The sequence below is a fragment of the Penaeus japonicus genome, unplaced genomic scaffold, assembly GCF_977035675.1.
Source record: "Penaeus japonicus unplaced genomic scaffold, GWHDUDI00000001_assembly GWHDUDI00000008, whole genome shotgun sequence".
In the NCBI taxonomy this organism is placed as follows: Eukaryota; Metazoa; Arthropoda; class Malacostraca; order Decapoda; family Penaeidae; genus Penaeus; species Penaeus japonicus.
Genome location: NW_028234410.1, coordinates 35,512,865 through 35,526,244, shown reverse-complemented (window position 1 = coordinate 35,526,244; position 13,380 = coordinate 35,512,865). Strand labels below are relative to the sequence as shown.

Here is a 13,380-nt window from a genome sequence, read left to right as displayed (position 1 = left end):
TATTATTATTATTATTATTATTTTTGTTGTTTGTCTCGTTTCAGTCAATTTCATTCCGATTTTCATCCGTTTCATTTTCCTAAGTATGTTTCTTTCTGATTGTTGTATTTAGGTCTGTTTTTTTTTCTTTCTTTCTTTCTTTTTTCTTTTTCTTTCTTTTCTTAACGTCATTTCGGTAAATTTCATTCCGATTTTCATATTTTTCCCTAACGCTCGTATGTGGATGATCATTTTGATTGTCGCATTTCTTCCCAACGTCATTTCAGTAGAATTCATTGATATCACATTGGAAATCGGAGACTGAAAAGCACATCTGGAATAGGATTAATTCCGAAGAGAGGATCCCGCAGGAGGTGTAGATGTCTTAGAGATATAATGGACTTGTCGAACGTTCTTGAGAAAATAGGAGAGTAAGAAAGAGTCCGAACCGATGTGGCATTACTAGGCACTCCCTGGACGACTCTGTACGCGTCCTGCCTTGCTGATTGAGGTGGGAGGAGAGGAGAGGGGGAAGAGGGGTATAGAGGGTGGGAGGGTGTGGGGAGAGGTAGCTAACGAGACACATGGAAGAGGAGGTGAGGGAACAACTTGTTATGCTTAATGCCCTGTCCTCGATAAACGTTGGGAATTCGCACCTAAAACACTCCGAGCTTCCTCGTTCTGAGTTGCCTGCGCGATTTCGCCGATAGTGCGACTAGGGTGTTTTTGCTGTCGTTGTTTTAAGGGACCTGATAATGGGGCGCTGATCTTGGGAAACGTCAAGCATTGCTTTAAAATACCTCTCCGTCTTTTCTTATTGTTAGCTTCGTATGTAGATTACATTTCGTAGTTCTCACTTGCCATCGCGTCGTCAACATCCGAGCAAGCATCGTCCGAACGCCGGTCGCTTTCCATCTAGAGGGCCAAGAACGGAACCCCTTTATGATAGCTGTTCGGAGGTCAGGTCCAGACGATGCCTAATGAGGGTACGGTATTTGGCAGAGGTGCAGGCCAGGCCGCCGCGACAGGGGGAGGGGTAGGGGAAGGGGCACTGGAAGGGGGAAGAGGGCACAGGCGCGGGTACGGGCAGGGGAAGGGGAAGGGGTAAGGGGTAAGCGTAAGGGGTAGTAGCTAGCCAGGCCATACCGCCGAGGCACCCAGAAGCATTCGCGTCGGATTACCATTGATCAGCATGCGTTTGCATTGACTATTGACGGGTGTTGTTCGGGTCTGACCGAGATGGAAGAGGAGGAGTTAGGCCGCGGACGAAGGCCGGGTTGGGAAATCATGCGACGGCCATGAGGCGGATGAAGGCTGTGTGAAATTCCTGAGTCGTTATTTTTTTTTTCGAAGTGATAACATTAACACAACCTGCAGAATCAGGGAGGCTGATGTGCAAGGTCGGTAGATGGGAGATAATTGTTTAATGAGTCGCTAATCGGTCGTTTTTGGTGGTGCGCTAGATTAGTTTTGAGAGAATCAAGGAAAATAGGAACACTGTATTAATATTATTTATGTATATATATATATATATATATATATATATATATATATAATATATATATATATATATATATATATTTTATATATATATATATATATATATATTATATTTATATTTATATATTAATATATATAATATATATAATATATATAATATATATATATATATTTATATAATATATATAATATATATATATATATATACATATATACATATATATGCATACACACACACACACTCGTTTTTATATACTGCAAAACATTTCAAGAATTACCAGCCATGACTTGAGAGCAAGCAGACAAAATGCTATTAATGACGATTCAAGAGGAATGCAAGAAAGGAAGCGGAAAACGAAGCGGAGGAATGAAGAGAGCAGGTCAGAAGCCCCAAGGCTGGGTCGGTCGGGTTAGACGAGTGACCTGCCTGACTGGACATGACCAGACTGCTGAGTGACTTGCCGAAGGAGACCTACCTGCCTCACCTGAAGCTGCTGGGGCTGGTCGGAGGTAGGGGGGAGAGGGGAGGGAGATATCCAAACGGGGAGGAGGAGGAGGAGGAGGAGAAGGAGGAGGAGACGAGGAGGCACCAGTGACTTCATCTCTAAATGCGTTCTCTGAGGAGGAGGAGGACGGTTTGGAGGACGACCTATAAGGCCATTATCATTTCCTCCTTGTGTGGTCGCGGCGCATGCGTGACGGACGCGATGTGCTTCACTCGCTGCTCCAGAAGCGCTTGTCTCGAGTCGTGTCCTTGGCTCCTGGTACGGAACTCCGATAGCATGAAAAGAACGAGGCCTTAGAGGCACCTCGTCCCCTCTCCCCACCCCCACCCCCACCCTACCCCCATCTCCTGCGCCTCCCATCAGCCCCTCGAGTCCAGACCTCGCTCGAATTAAAAACTCCAGACCCTTTTTTAAATCATCGATAGGATCGCCATCCCAACATAGGAGGTTGTTCTGAGAGAAGGGAAGTTGCTTGGACTTGCCCCTATCCCACAAGTGAAGTTCGAGATTCTGCACTCTCCTAACACGGACGTCTTATTTTTGCGTTTGCTTTTCATCAGAATCGAGAGGTTTCGCCGCGGTACTGCCTTTCGTCGTGGCTGCTAAAAACGGGTTCCATCGCGAGGGGAAACTTGCCTTTTTTTACGGTGGGTTGTTGAAGCTTCAGCATTTTTACACGGGAGGAATGTTTCAAGGACAAACTCTCGTCGGCGACCATCAGATCGTCTGGCGTAGGCCTAACTCGCGAGATGTTGGCTGTAATAGGCCTTCGCGCAGCGCTGACGGCACTGGCGTAAACGGTCGACGGGAGAAATAATTGTAGGTTATAAATAAAAGAGGAATATGGGTGGAGTGAGGGCCGGAGCGAGGCCAGGTAAGGTGGTCAGCAAAAACCTGCACCGGTGAAGGTGACCGCCCAGCCAGGGTCACCGCCGCCGCCGCTGGAAGGTCACGGTGACCAGGACCCGCTCCAGAGGGAGGGTGGGAGGGAAGGGGACTGCCTCCACCTCCACATCCACATCCACCTCCTCCTCAAGCAGGAAAGAAGTAGATCAGTGTAGGCGGGCGAGGACCTGGTTCAAGGAGCGAGGCTCAGGGACCTCAGGTCGACGCGTAGGAGCTGAAGGAGAGAGGGACAGAGCGAGGCTCGGACGCTCAACAACAGCTTCTTTGACGGGGGATCGCGGGTAGGACGCACATTCGTGGCATCCTGGTGATTCGGGACGCCGTCGTTGGGTCCTGAGGGTTTCCTCTGGATGAGCGCACGTAGGATAGGCTCGGTTCTTTAGGACGCGTCTTGCCCTATCTCCCTTCTCCCCTGGGCATGCGGGGTACGGACGGCAGAGCGATGGAAAATATTATCTCCCGACGTGGACTGAATTGCAGAGCGATAGGGAGCCGCTCCGTGTGCGTGTGTGTGTGTGTGTGTGCGGGCGAAGGAAGGCGTTGCGATTTAGTCACCATTTGATAATCATGACGAAGCAGAGTGTGTGTGTGTGTGTGTGTGTGTGTGTGTGTGTGTGTGTGTGTGTGTGTGTGTGTGTGTGTGTGTGTGTGTGTGTGGAGGAGCCACAGGTGTAAATGTGGGCGTGACCTGCCTCGCCCCAGCGCCCCTCGCCTGTACGTGGTCACTCGGGCCTCGGAGGAGTGTGGGGGGACTCGAGGACGCGGCGTGTGGGCCCTCCGGCACCGAGGCGGGCCGCCCGTCCTCGCTACCTGAGCTTCAACACGGCTCCTGCGCATGTCCTCGAGGGGGCGCTGCATCTCCTGGAGCCCGGCTGTGCCTTTTATCCTCGGCCTAGTGACCCGCAGGCTCTCAGACAACACCCGAAGACCCAATCATAGAGCGCAAGATTACCCTTTGGTATGGGCTCCTCCTCCCTCCCTTACGGGTGTTGTGCGCTGCAGTTCACCGCTAGACGTGGGCGTGATTAGGGGAGCCGAAATTGCTCTTACTTTTTTCTACTCTTGATTGATTTTCTTCGAGGAGGCGTGGGAGAAAATCGCGATGGCTTCAAAAGCCACTTAAGTAGTGACGTGTTCAGCGCATAGTTCCTTTTAACTTCTGGCACTTCTAAGCACTTGCTGTTCGATTATTCATGTGGTTTTCTTTGTTATTGATAGATGTGTGTTGCCTGTAGTTTGAGAAATAAGTTGTATAGTGTTTACAACGATGGTTGGTATTACTAACCCCTACATGTACCTTTCTTGTACTCATAGATTGCATATCTCCATTGAAATTGACGACCTTAAAGATGAAACGAAACACCCTTCTTGCATGCATGCACCTCGTGAGAATGTAAGGTTGAGACAGGGAGGCGTTAGTGTGTGTTTATGTAGCCTAGGTAAGGGTGAGTCAGGAGTCGACCTACGTGCTCAACCATTGTTTACATCTGTGACGTCACGGAAACCTTCAACCCGCGGGGGAGGAGTGATGCAACGTTGCCCGGGATGGTTCTCATGTCAGTTTATAACCTTGTCCTTTTGTCGATCGCATATCTCGTCACGGTCGTATAGAAAAGGTCAGTGAGTCGGTTGATTGGTTCATGTTGAGGGCATTTCATTCGCCAAAACACCGTTGCAAAATAACATTCATCGGAAATGGGAAAGCAGAATGTTGAAAGATCATCTTTTGTTTTGTTTTGCTATTGGGCAACGTGTTACGCCGCATCACGCCAATTTGGCAAATGGATGACAAAGGGGAATTAAACGAGTCGCTTAACGGAAAATCTCAAGAAAAATCGCCTGCATGTTAGGACTCCCACTCCACCTCGCCCTCGCCCTCCCACCCGAGGCTCTCATGGGAAGCGCAAACACCACATAAGTAACTCTGACAGTAACGATGATGCTCTCGGCGCACTCAGGTGATGGTGCCAAGCTGCCAGGGTGCCACAGCTGCCCTTCACTACGCTTGCTGGCACTTTCAATTACCCCATCTTGAGGGTGGGAAACAGAGAATTTCGTCACGAAATTAGTACTTATGTTGTTGTTTTTCCCAATCATAAGTTAAAAGAATCATTGCTACGGACGAAGAAATGTTTACGGTCAATATACAGTATTAATCGTATCAATGAATTAATTAAAGTTGTTGTTACCGACGAGAAACGATGGAATTTAAGATTTATTCACAGGGAAAATATCCGACGTCGCCACAAGCAATGGCGGTCGAGAGAGAGAGAGAGAGAGAGAGAGAGAGAGAGAGAGAGAGAGAGAGAGAGAGAGAGAGAGAGAGAGAGAGGGAGGGAGGGAGGGAGGGGGGGTCTGTTTGTTTAGGTCAGAGGGACAAGAGAAGGGTTAGGCAAATTAGTGATAAGCCCGAGGTCATGGTTCTTTGTTCATGTCATGACCCAAGATATTGAGCTGAGGGGGGATGGGGAGAGGGAGGAGGGGGGAGGGTAGGAGGGTAGGGTATCGTTTACTTTACCCCCCACCCCCTCTCTATCTCTCTCTTGCTGGTATTCTGTTAAGGATCTGGAATGACCGACGTCGGATTTTACCTTAGGTCACGTAGATGGAGAGGTTTGCCAAGCATATTTTAAATTACGTTTATTAATAAGGGTCTTGTCATTCGAGTCGTATTCTGTCTTCGTGTTTTGCAAGAAGTCTATCTGGCGACATGGTAATGATATATTCATCGTTTATATCGTCTTGCCTCCCTAAAAAATCAATCAAAAACGAAACAAAGGTGTTCATTACTTCAGGACCCACCCCCCCACCCCTCTAGCCTCCCCCCCTGTAGGAAAATCCCGCCGCGTTAGGTAGGTCCTACTATCAGGGGTCCAAGGTCACGAGGTCACCAGATAAGGAGGGAGAGGGAGAGGGGGGGGGACTGGGCACTCTGGGATGATAAGGATGTGACTTGTGATCCTCGCTAGGAAACCAGCCCCCTCCCCCCCCCCCCTTCCCGCAGACACACACACGTCTGTCGTCCAGGTCCTCAGTCAGTATCTATCCCTGGTGAGGAAGCAGTGCCTGTGTCGACTCGTCTGCCCTAGGGTGTGTCAGAGCGCGCGCGCGTGTGTATGTGTATGTGTGTGTGTGTGAGCCCATTACACACATTGTGCTTCCTGATGTGTCGTGTAGAATTGGAAATGTTCTCGGCGTGGCATTGATCGAGTACTTTGTACGACTGCAAGTGACCAGTGCAGTGAAAGTGAGTTTTTATTTTTTTTATTTTAGTGCTGTCCTTGGCTTGCTTGGAGTAAGTGCGGCTTGTTTTATTATTACTGAGTTGTACATGTATATGCATGCCTTTGATACGCGCGCACGCTTACACCTCGTAATTGTGCTCCGTCATCCGTTTGCGAAGTGTCTCTGTGATCAGCGCATACCTGTCTTATGAGTCTGACGGTTTGTCTGCAACCGAGTTTAGACGTTATGGAAGTTCTACCAATCTTTGTATGTGGCCTTGCTGGTGACATGTCTTCGGCGTTAGTCATGTGTTTTGGGATGGCGGTTTACTCTGGCGGAGATCGACCAGTTAGTTGCGAGCGCCCGTGACCGATCTCCTAGACTGGCTGGATACTTAACCGCGTGACAGTGTGGAACTCGCTCGCTCCTCAAAGGGTGATTTATAGGAGCTCTTTATGTGTTTGCGATTGCGTCCGTCCCGAGTGACTCGCGGAAAGGGGGCGGGTATCGCAGCGAGCGAGTCTTTTACGCGGAGACAGCGACCGTTCAGTCCGAGTGTGTGAAATCGCCGCCTCTCGCAGTGTTGGAACGCCATCCGCGGCGGACTTAAAGAATGAGAACAGGTTGGGGCGCTCGACACTCTGCATGGGTGGCCTGGGGTCGGCTGGGGGAGGAGGGGTTGGGGGGAAGGAGGGGTGACGGGGAGGAATGGGTAGGAGGAGGAGGAGGAGGTGGAGAGGGGAGGGTAGGTAGTGAGGATGGGTAGAGGGAGGGCTTAGGTAGCAGGAGTAGGTAGGAGGGAAGGTAAAGGGAGGGAGGATAAGAGAAGGAGGGGAGGAAGCAGGAGTAGGTAGAAGGGATGATAAGAAAAAGAGGGGAGGGCGTATCGGACGAGCTCTGTTGCGGTAGTAGACGTGTTCCCTCGGCGACCGCGGGGAGACGCCATTCCGAGCCAGCCGAACCGCGAGTGAAGTCGAACCGCGAGTCGAAAGCAGCAGCACCCGCCGACAGTCCCCGTGCGAAATCGCCTGATGAGCTACTTTGCGAGGAGAGCGTGTCTTTTCCCCCGAGGCGCCGGACACGCTCGGCTAAGTCACTCCCGAGAAGTAGCCTCGTCAGTATGGTGCTCTGACCACGGCGGCAGCGGCGGCGGGGGCGCTGGCGAGTGAAAGCGATGGTGTTGAAGGTGAATGCGAAGGTGAGAATGTGCCGTGACCCGACCTGGAATCGCCGCGACCTGGACTTTCAATCGATTAGGTCACGCGCGGAGGCCCTCGCACACATTCACTTAGACACACATAGACTCTCGCTCGCTCGCTCGGTCTCTCTCTCTCTCTCTCTCTCTCTCTCTCTCTCTCTCTCTCTCTCTCTCTCTCTCTCTCTCTCTCTCTCTCTCTCTCTCTCTCTCTCTCCTCTCTCTCTCTCTCCTCTCTCTCTCTCTCTCTCTCTCTCTCTCTCTCTCTCTCTCTCTCTCTCTCTCTCTCTCTCTCTCTCTCTCTCTCTCTCTCTCTCTCTCTCTCTCTCTCTCTCTCTCTCTCTCTCTCTCCTCTTCTCTCTCTCTCTCTCTCTCTCTCTCTCTCTCCTCTCTCCCTCTCCCTCTCACTCTCTCTCTCTCTCTCTCTCTCTCTCTTCTCTCTCTCCTCTCTCCCTCTCCCTCTCTCTCTCTCTCTCTCTCTCTCTCTCTCTCTCTCTCTCTCTTCTCTCTCTTCTCTCTCTCCTCTCTCCCCTCTCTCTCTTCTTTCTCTCTCTCCTCTCACTCACTCACTCACTTTCTTTAACCCAGTAATATAATGATGGTAATCACAAAAAATATATATAGAGACATTTAAAGTTAGTATTGCAATTATAATATCATGGATACAGTCAATGTTTTTATTCTTGGTAATTTTATTCTTCTGGCATTTGATCTGAAGCTTAGATTACGTAACGGAACGTGCATTCATAATGTCTGACTTATTGTTTATAGTCATCTACTGCTCGGATCTCCGTGCAGCGACCTTTCTCACTATTTCTGTGTTTGTTTAATGTATTATATGTCTTCTTTTTCTCTCTTGTGTTGCTTTTTTATTGACAGTTTTGTTGTTTGTTTATTTGTTCTGATGTTGTTTTCAATCCGTCTTCTTTTTTGGGGGGTGATTTTGTTTTCGAAATTGCCTCTTCAATTTTTTTTTTTTTTATTGTCGTTTTGTCGTTTTGTGTGTAAGGAGCTTTCCCTTTAAGGCCCTTTGGAGATCGAAGGTTTTCTCTCCTGTGTGACCGGGAATTAACGAAGCGCGCTATGTGCTAACTGTAATAACTTACTTCAAGGTTGTGTAATCGAGGTGCCACGAGAGACGGCTCATTTCACATTATTGTGGTCACGTTTTTTTTCCCTTTACATGATTGACTGAAATTTCTTCCAGTATATCCTGCATTTATTATTGTTGTTGCTATCTCGATCATATTGATAGTAATATTAATAATTATGTTAATAATAATGATGATTATAATAGTTATAATGATGATAAATATTATCTACATTATTATATTTCTTCTCTACTACCACCAGTACCAGTACCACTACTATCATCATCATCCGAATCATACTGTCATTATCATCCTCATCATCCGAATCATACTGTCATTATCATCATCATCATCCGAATCATACTGTCATTATCATCATCATCATCCTCATCATCATCATTATCATGAATATTATTACTAACCGCTTTGGCCTTTCTCATTGCGGCGCACGTGCTGTTGTTGAAAGTTCTTCCCAGGCGGCTAACCTAAGCTGACCTCGCCACGTGGCCAGCCGAAGCCACGCACGTGTAACGAACACTTGCTTCTTGTTACTAGTATCGATCCTAGCTTGTCAGATTGTAAAATGGCTTACTTGTATGAAAAAGGCGAAAGTATTGTAAGATCGACGTTTCTCTCCCCCCTCCCCCCTCCTCTTCCCCTCCCCTTCCCCTCCCCTTCCCCTCCCCTCCCCTCCCCTCCCCTCCCCTTCCTCCTACTCAATAGGTCAATAACTCAAGCTGTTCACGATATCAGGTGTTGTGGCTTGGCGTGCGTTTAGGAAGTTCTGTTTTTTACCTGTTTAATCTTCCTTTTCTTCCCCTTCTCTTCTTACTCACTCGCTCACTCATTCATTCACTCTCACTCACTCACTTTCGGTTCCCAAGCTCTCAATTCGCCTTTTTTTATCTCCCTTCTTAGTCATTTTCAGACTTGCAATAGAAAGATTGTTTTTTTTACCCTATATCTATTGAATATGCCTTTTTTTTACACTCGTCGCCCATATAGCGTGTCAGCTGAAAACACCATCACTTAATAATACTTGATTGTTATCCTGGTTAGTAAAAATGGCGGGGAAACGAACACTTGTTTTTTTGTTTTTTTTACACTCTCCACAATTTCTTTCATGTTTTTAGTGTTGAGTTTTGTTTGATTTTTTTTTCGAAATGTAGCTTTACTTTAATGTGTGTTTTGCATGTCCGCGCTGTGTGTATGTACACATTCACACATACGTAGATACATACACACATTCATTCAACATTTCAATACGGAAGCGACCCGGATTTTCAGTTTCACAATTAAGTTTATCTCTTTTACCCCATTTTCCATTTCCATTGGACAGGATATATTTAGAATACTCAGGCACGCGGTACAGGTGTTGACAGTCCTGACAAGTGTGAAGGATAAAAGAGAGCAGGTGTAGGACAGGCGCGGCTGTGTGTGTGTGTGTGTGTGTGTGTGTACGTGTGTATGTGTGTGTGTGTGCGTGTGTGTTTGTGTGTGTGTAACGGGGAGTGGTGACACTTGTGAGATTGGGACGTCGTGACAGTACCTGTAGTGTACCCTTCTCTGTACCCGGCAGGTTATGATGGTACAGGATAGATAGCGTGAGGGGGGGGGTACATGTTTTTGCTCCGTCAGTACGGGTTGAGGATTAGTAGTTATCGTGGTGCGAGGACGTGAGGTCGAGTGTAATGTTATGCGGAGTTTAAATCTTCGCTCGGGGCTGGCTGGTATAGTTGTAACACTGTTATGAATTTACGCTTAAAGGTACGTCGTTTTATTTATTGTGATGGTTATTACTCTTATTAACCATGTATTTTTCTCTGCATTCTGGACGCGAAGTGTGGTGAGTAACCCCGCACAGCCCCTCAATACACGTGGCAGTAAGACCCGGCCATAAGAAAGTCCGAACTCCCTGTTTTGATAAAGGTCATGAAAGGTCAGGTAGGACGTCAATAATGTCAGGGCCGGTGGCCTCGCCGCGTGACCTGCCGCGCCGAGGACCTAGTGAAGGGGGAGCGGTGGGGGAGGGGGTCACACGGACGATGTGATGGGAGGGGGGAGGAAGAGGTGGAGGGTGGGGGGGAGGCGCACAATCGATCAGGTCACAGTCGTAGCAGCAGGTTCAGCCAGTACTCGAGCTCGGCTTCCCTTCTGTACACACCAAGGGGCGCCCGCCCGCCCGCCTGTGGCTGGAGATGAACGGGGAGGAGGGCGTCCTCTTGCTCGGGACCTGCGCTAGCGAGCCTCTTTACGGCCAGGGGACAGGGGCGCCCAGACCCACCGGGTTCACCTTTACTCGGCCGAGGAGGCGATTCCAGCCCCCCCCCCCTTCCGTACTGCAGGCTACTCACTCGGAGTGCTTGCGGCGAGGCACAGTAGCAAGCAGGGGCGATAGCAAGGGTGCCTCCCCCCTGGCCCCCTAGCCCCCTGGCCCCCTGCCCTGCCGGCCCCTCCCCGCCCTCGGTTGCAGGCAGCGTGGCGGATGGCCTTCACCCCGCCAGCCAGCCAGCCCGAGTGGCGGGGCGCCGTCCGACCGTGTGTTGACCCGACCCGGCCTAGTTCACCGAGACAACGATCGATCCAACCGGGGTCACCGACTTCACCGAGCTGCTGCTGCTGCTGCTTCTACCCGACAGTCCTCGAGTCGCCCCCCCCCCACCCCCTTTCCCCTAGAAGCCAGCCCCTCGGCCCCCTCGCTATGTCCTCTTTCTCTCTCTCTTCTCGCGACACGGCTACTCTCTCTATCTATCTATCCCTCCCTTCTCTCTCCCTTCTCTCTCCCTTCTCTCTCCCTTCTCTCTCCCTTCTCTCTCTCTCTCCCTCCTCTCCCTTCACTCTCTTCTCTCTCTCTTTCTCTCTTTATGTAATATATATATATATATATATATATATATATTTATATATATATATATATATATATTTATATATACATACACACACATATTCATATAGATATACATATACATATATTTAATATATATATATATATATATATATATATATATATATATATGTATATATATATATATATACATATATATATATACATATATATATATTATAATATATATATATATATATAATATACATATACATATACATGTACATGTACATATATATACATATATATATGTATGTATGTATGTATGTATGTATTCCTTTGTGTCCTGCTCGTTCACTCTTCCTATCTATCTCGCACTGCATCCTGACATCAGATCCTCATTTTCCGTCTCGTCTTTCGGTTGTTTCTTCTACCTTTCGTGCTTCGTTTACATCTGTCGCTCCCCCATTTATTCTTCTGAGATTTTCTTCCTTACCCGCCCTCTTTCTCTCTGTCGTTCCTATTACTTGATTGTTCCGGGTAACATGAGCTGTTCGTTCGTCTGGTCTCTACGTCTGGCCTCTTTCTCTCTCTCTCTCTCTCTCTCTCTCTCTCTCTCTCTCTCTCTCTCTCTCTCTCTCTCTCTCTCTCTCTCTCTCTCTCTCTCTCTCTCTCTCTCTTCTCTTCTCTTCTCTTCTCTTCTCTTCTCTTCACATCTCTTCTCTCCTCTCTTCTCTTTCTCTCTCTTCTCTCTTTTTCTCTCTTTTCTCTCTCTCTTTGCCTCCCTCCTTCCTCCCTTCCCTCTCCCTCTCTTTCTTTCTCTATCTCTTTCGCAAAGACTCGTTTTCACTCCATTTCGCTATACCAAGAGACCACCACGATCCTTACAGCGTGAAGGCTCGGGTCTGTTTCCATAGCGGCGGCCGACCCTACATGTACGTGCGTGCGTGCGTGCGTCTGTGCAGCACGGCGTTCGCGGGAAGAGGCGTGACGTCGCTCGGGTTTTCGATGACGTCACAGGATTTGCGCGGCGCCCGGGGGTCTCTCGGTGGTTCCCCTCACGCGGTCGCCGCCCCGGGTGAGCTCTGCCATGACCTGATTCTCTCGAGCCTGTGCTCGTTTGCGAGAGGTCGTTCAACTTTCATGCCTCGCACATGAGAGCTGATTACATTGATAATCTAGTCGTGCGTCCTGCGTATTTTTTTTTCTGTCGTCATGTCGGACATTACTGCGAGTGCACGTTCATTTCCCCCCTCCGTCACTTGTTGCTTGCCAGACCTCACGTGCAAGGTTTATTTTCGTTAGCCCCTCGCGTGGCACGAGTTCATATTTCGTCGCATTAATTACTGGTCTTAGTTTGAGTGTGAGAGGGAGGGGGGGCGCCATTTCGCACTAGTTGTCAAGACCTTTCGAAAAACCGGGCCATTTGGATTCGGAAATGCGCGGAATGATATGGGACGAGTTGAAGGGACGTTTCGGGGAATTTCTGTGTCTTCCCTAGTCTTCTTCGTACTTATTTTCACTGCAATTGTTGCTGTAGGTTTTCCTCTCCTACAGTGCGGATGCGTTGCGTGTCGCGTTGCGTCGAGGAGGAGCCGTATATCTGTGAGGCTGTAGACGTGTGCCACTTTCCTTATGAAGTGCCGGGAAGGGGAACGTAATGAAGATGAGAGATGATGATAATGATGATGAGTAGGAGGAGGAGGAGGAGGAGGAGGAGGAGGAAGAGAGGAAGAGAGGAAGAGAGGAAGAGAGTCTAAGACGCGTCGGCCGGCTCGAGGGAACTCATCTCCATTACCTGTAGACTGTCTTCTCGGGGCATCCGGGAACGGGCTCGCCTGTGCACATGAGGTCCGGGTCATGTTCGGCCATGTTTGGACAGGATGCGTGATGTCAACGAATGTGGACGCGGGTCGGCTTTTATCAGTGTTGACTCGCATGTGTAAATGCCTGTGGCCGAGTGAGCAGGGGAGCGTATATTAGCATTCATATAAACGATGCTGAAATCGGTGTTAACGAGCTGTGGCGACTTCTTGGGACTGGTGTCTCAATTCTGTGCGGCGCCCGTGACATCCTCTGTTTATGCACACTTCTGAAACTGCCATTGCTGTTGTGGCCAGAGGCGGACAATAGGTCGCTGTCTTGAACGACCGT

At 48.8% G+C, this 13,380-nt stretch overlaps 1 protein-coding gene across 8 annotated transcripts in view; it reads left to right on the top strand.

Moving 5' to 3' along the window:
* Nucleotides 1-13,380, top strand: part of LOC122256053 (orphan steroid hormone receptor 2) — a 173,209-nt gene that overhangs the window by 138,849 nt on the left and 20,980 nt on the right. The window lies entirely within an intron of this gene.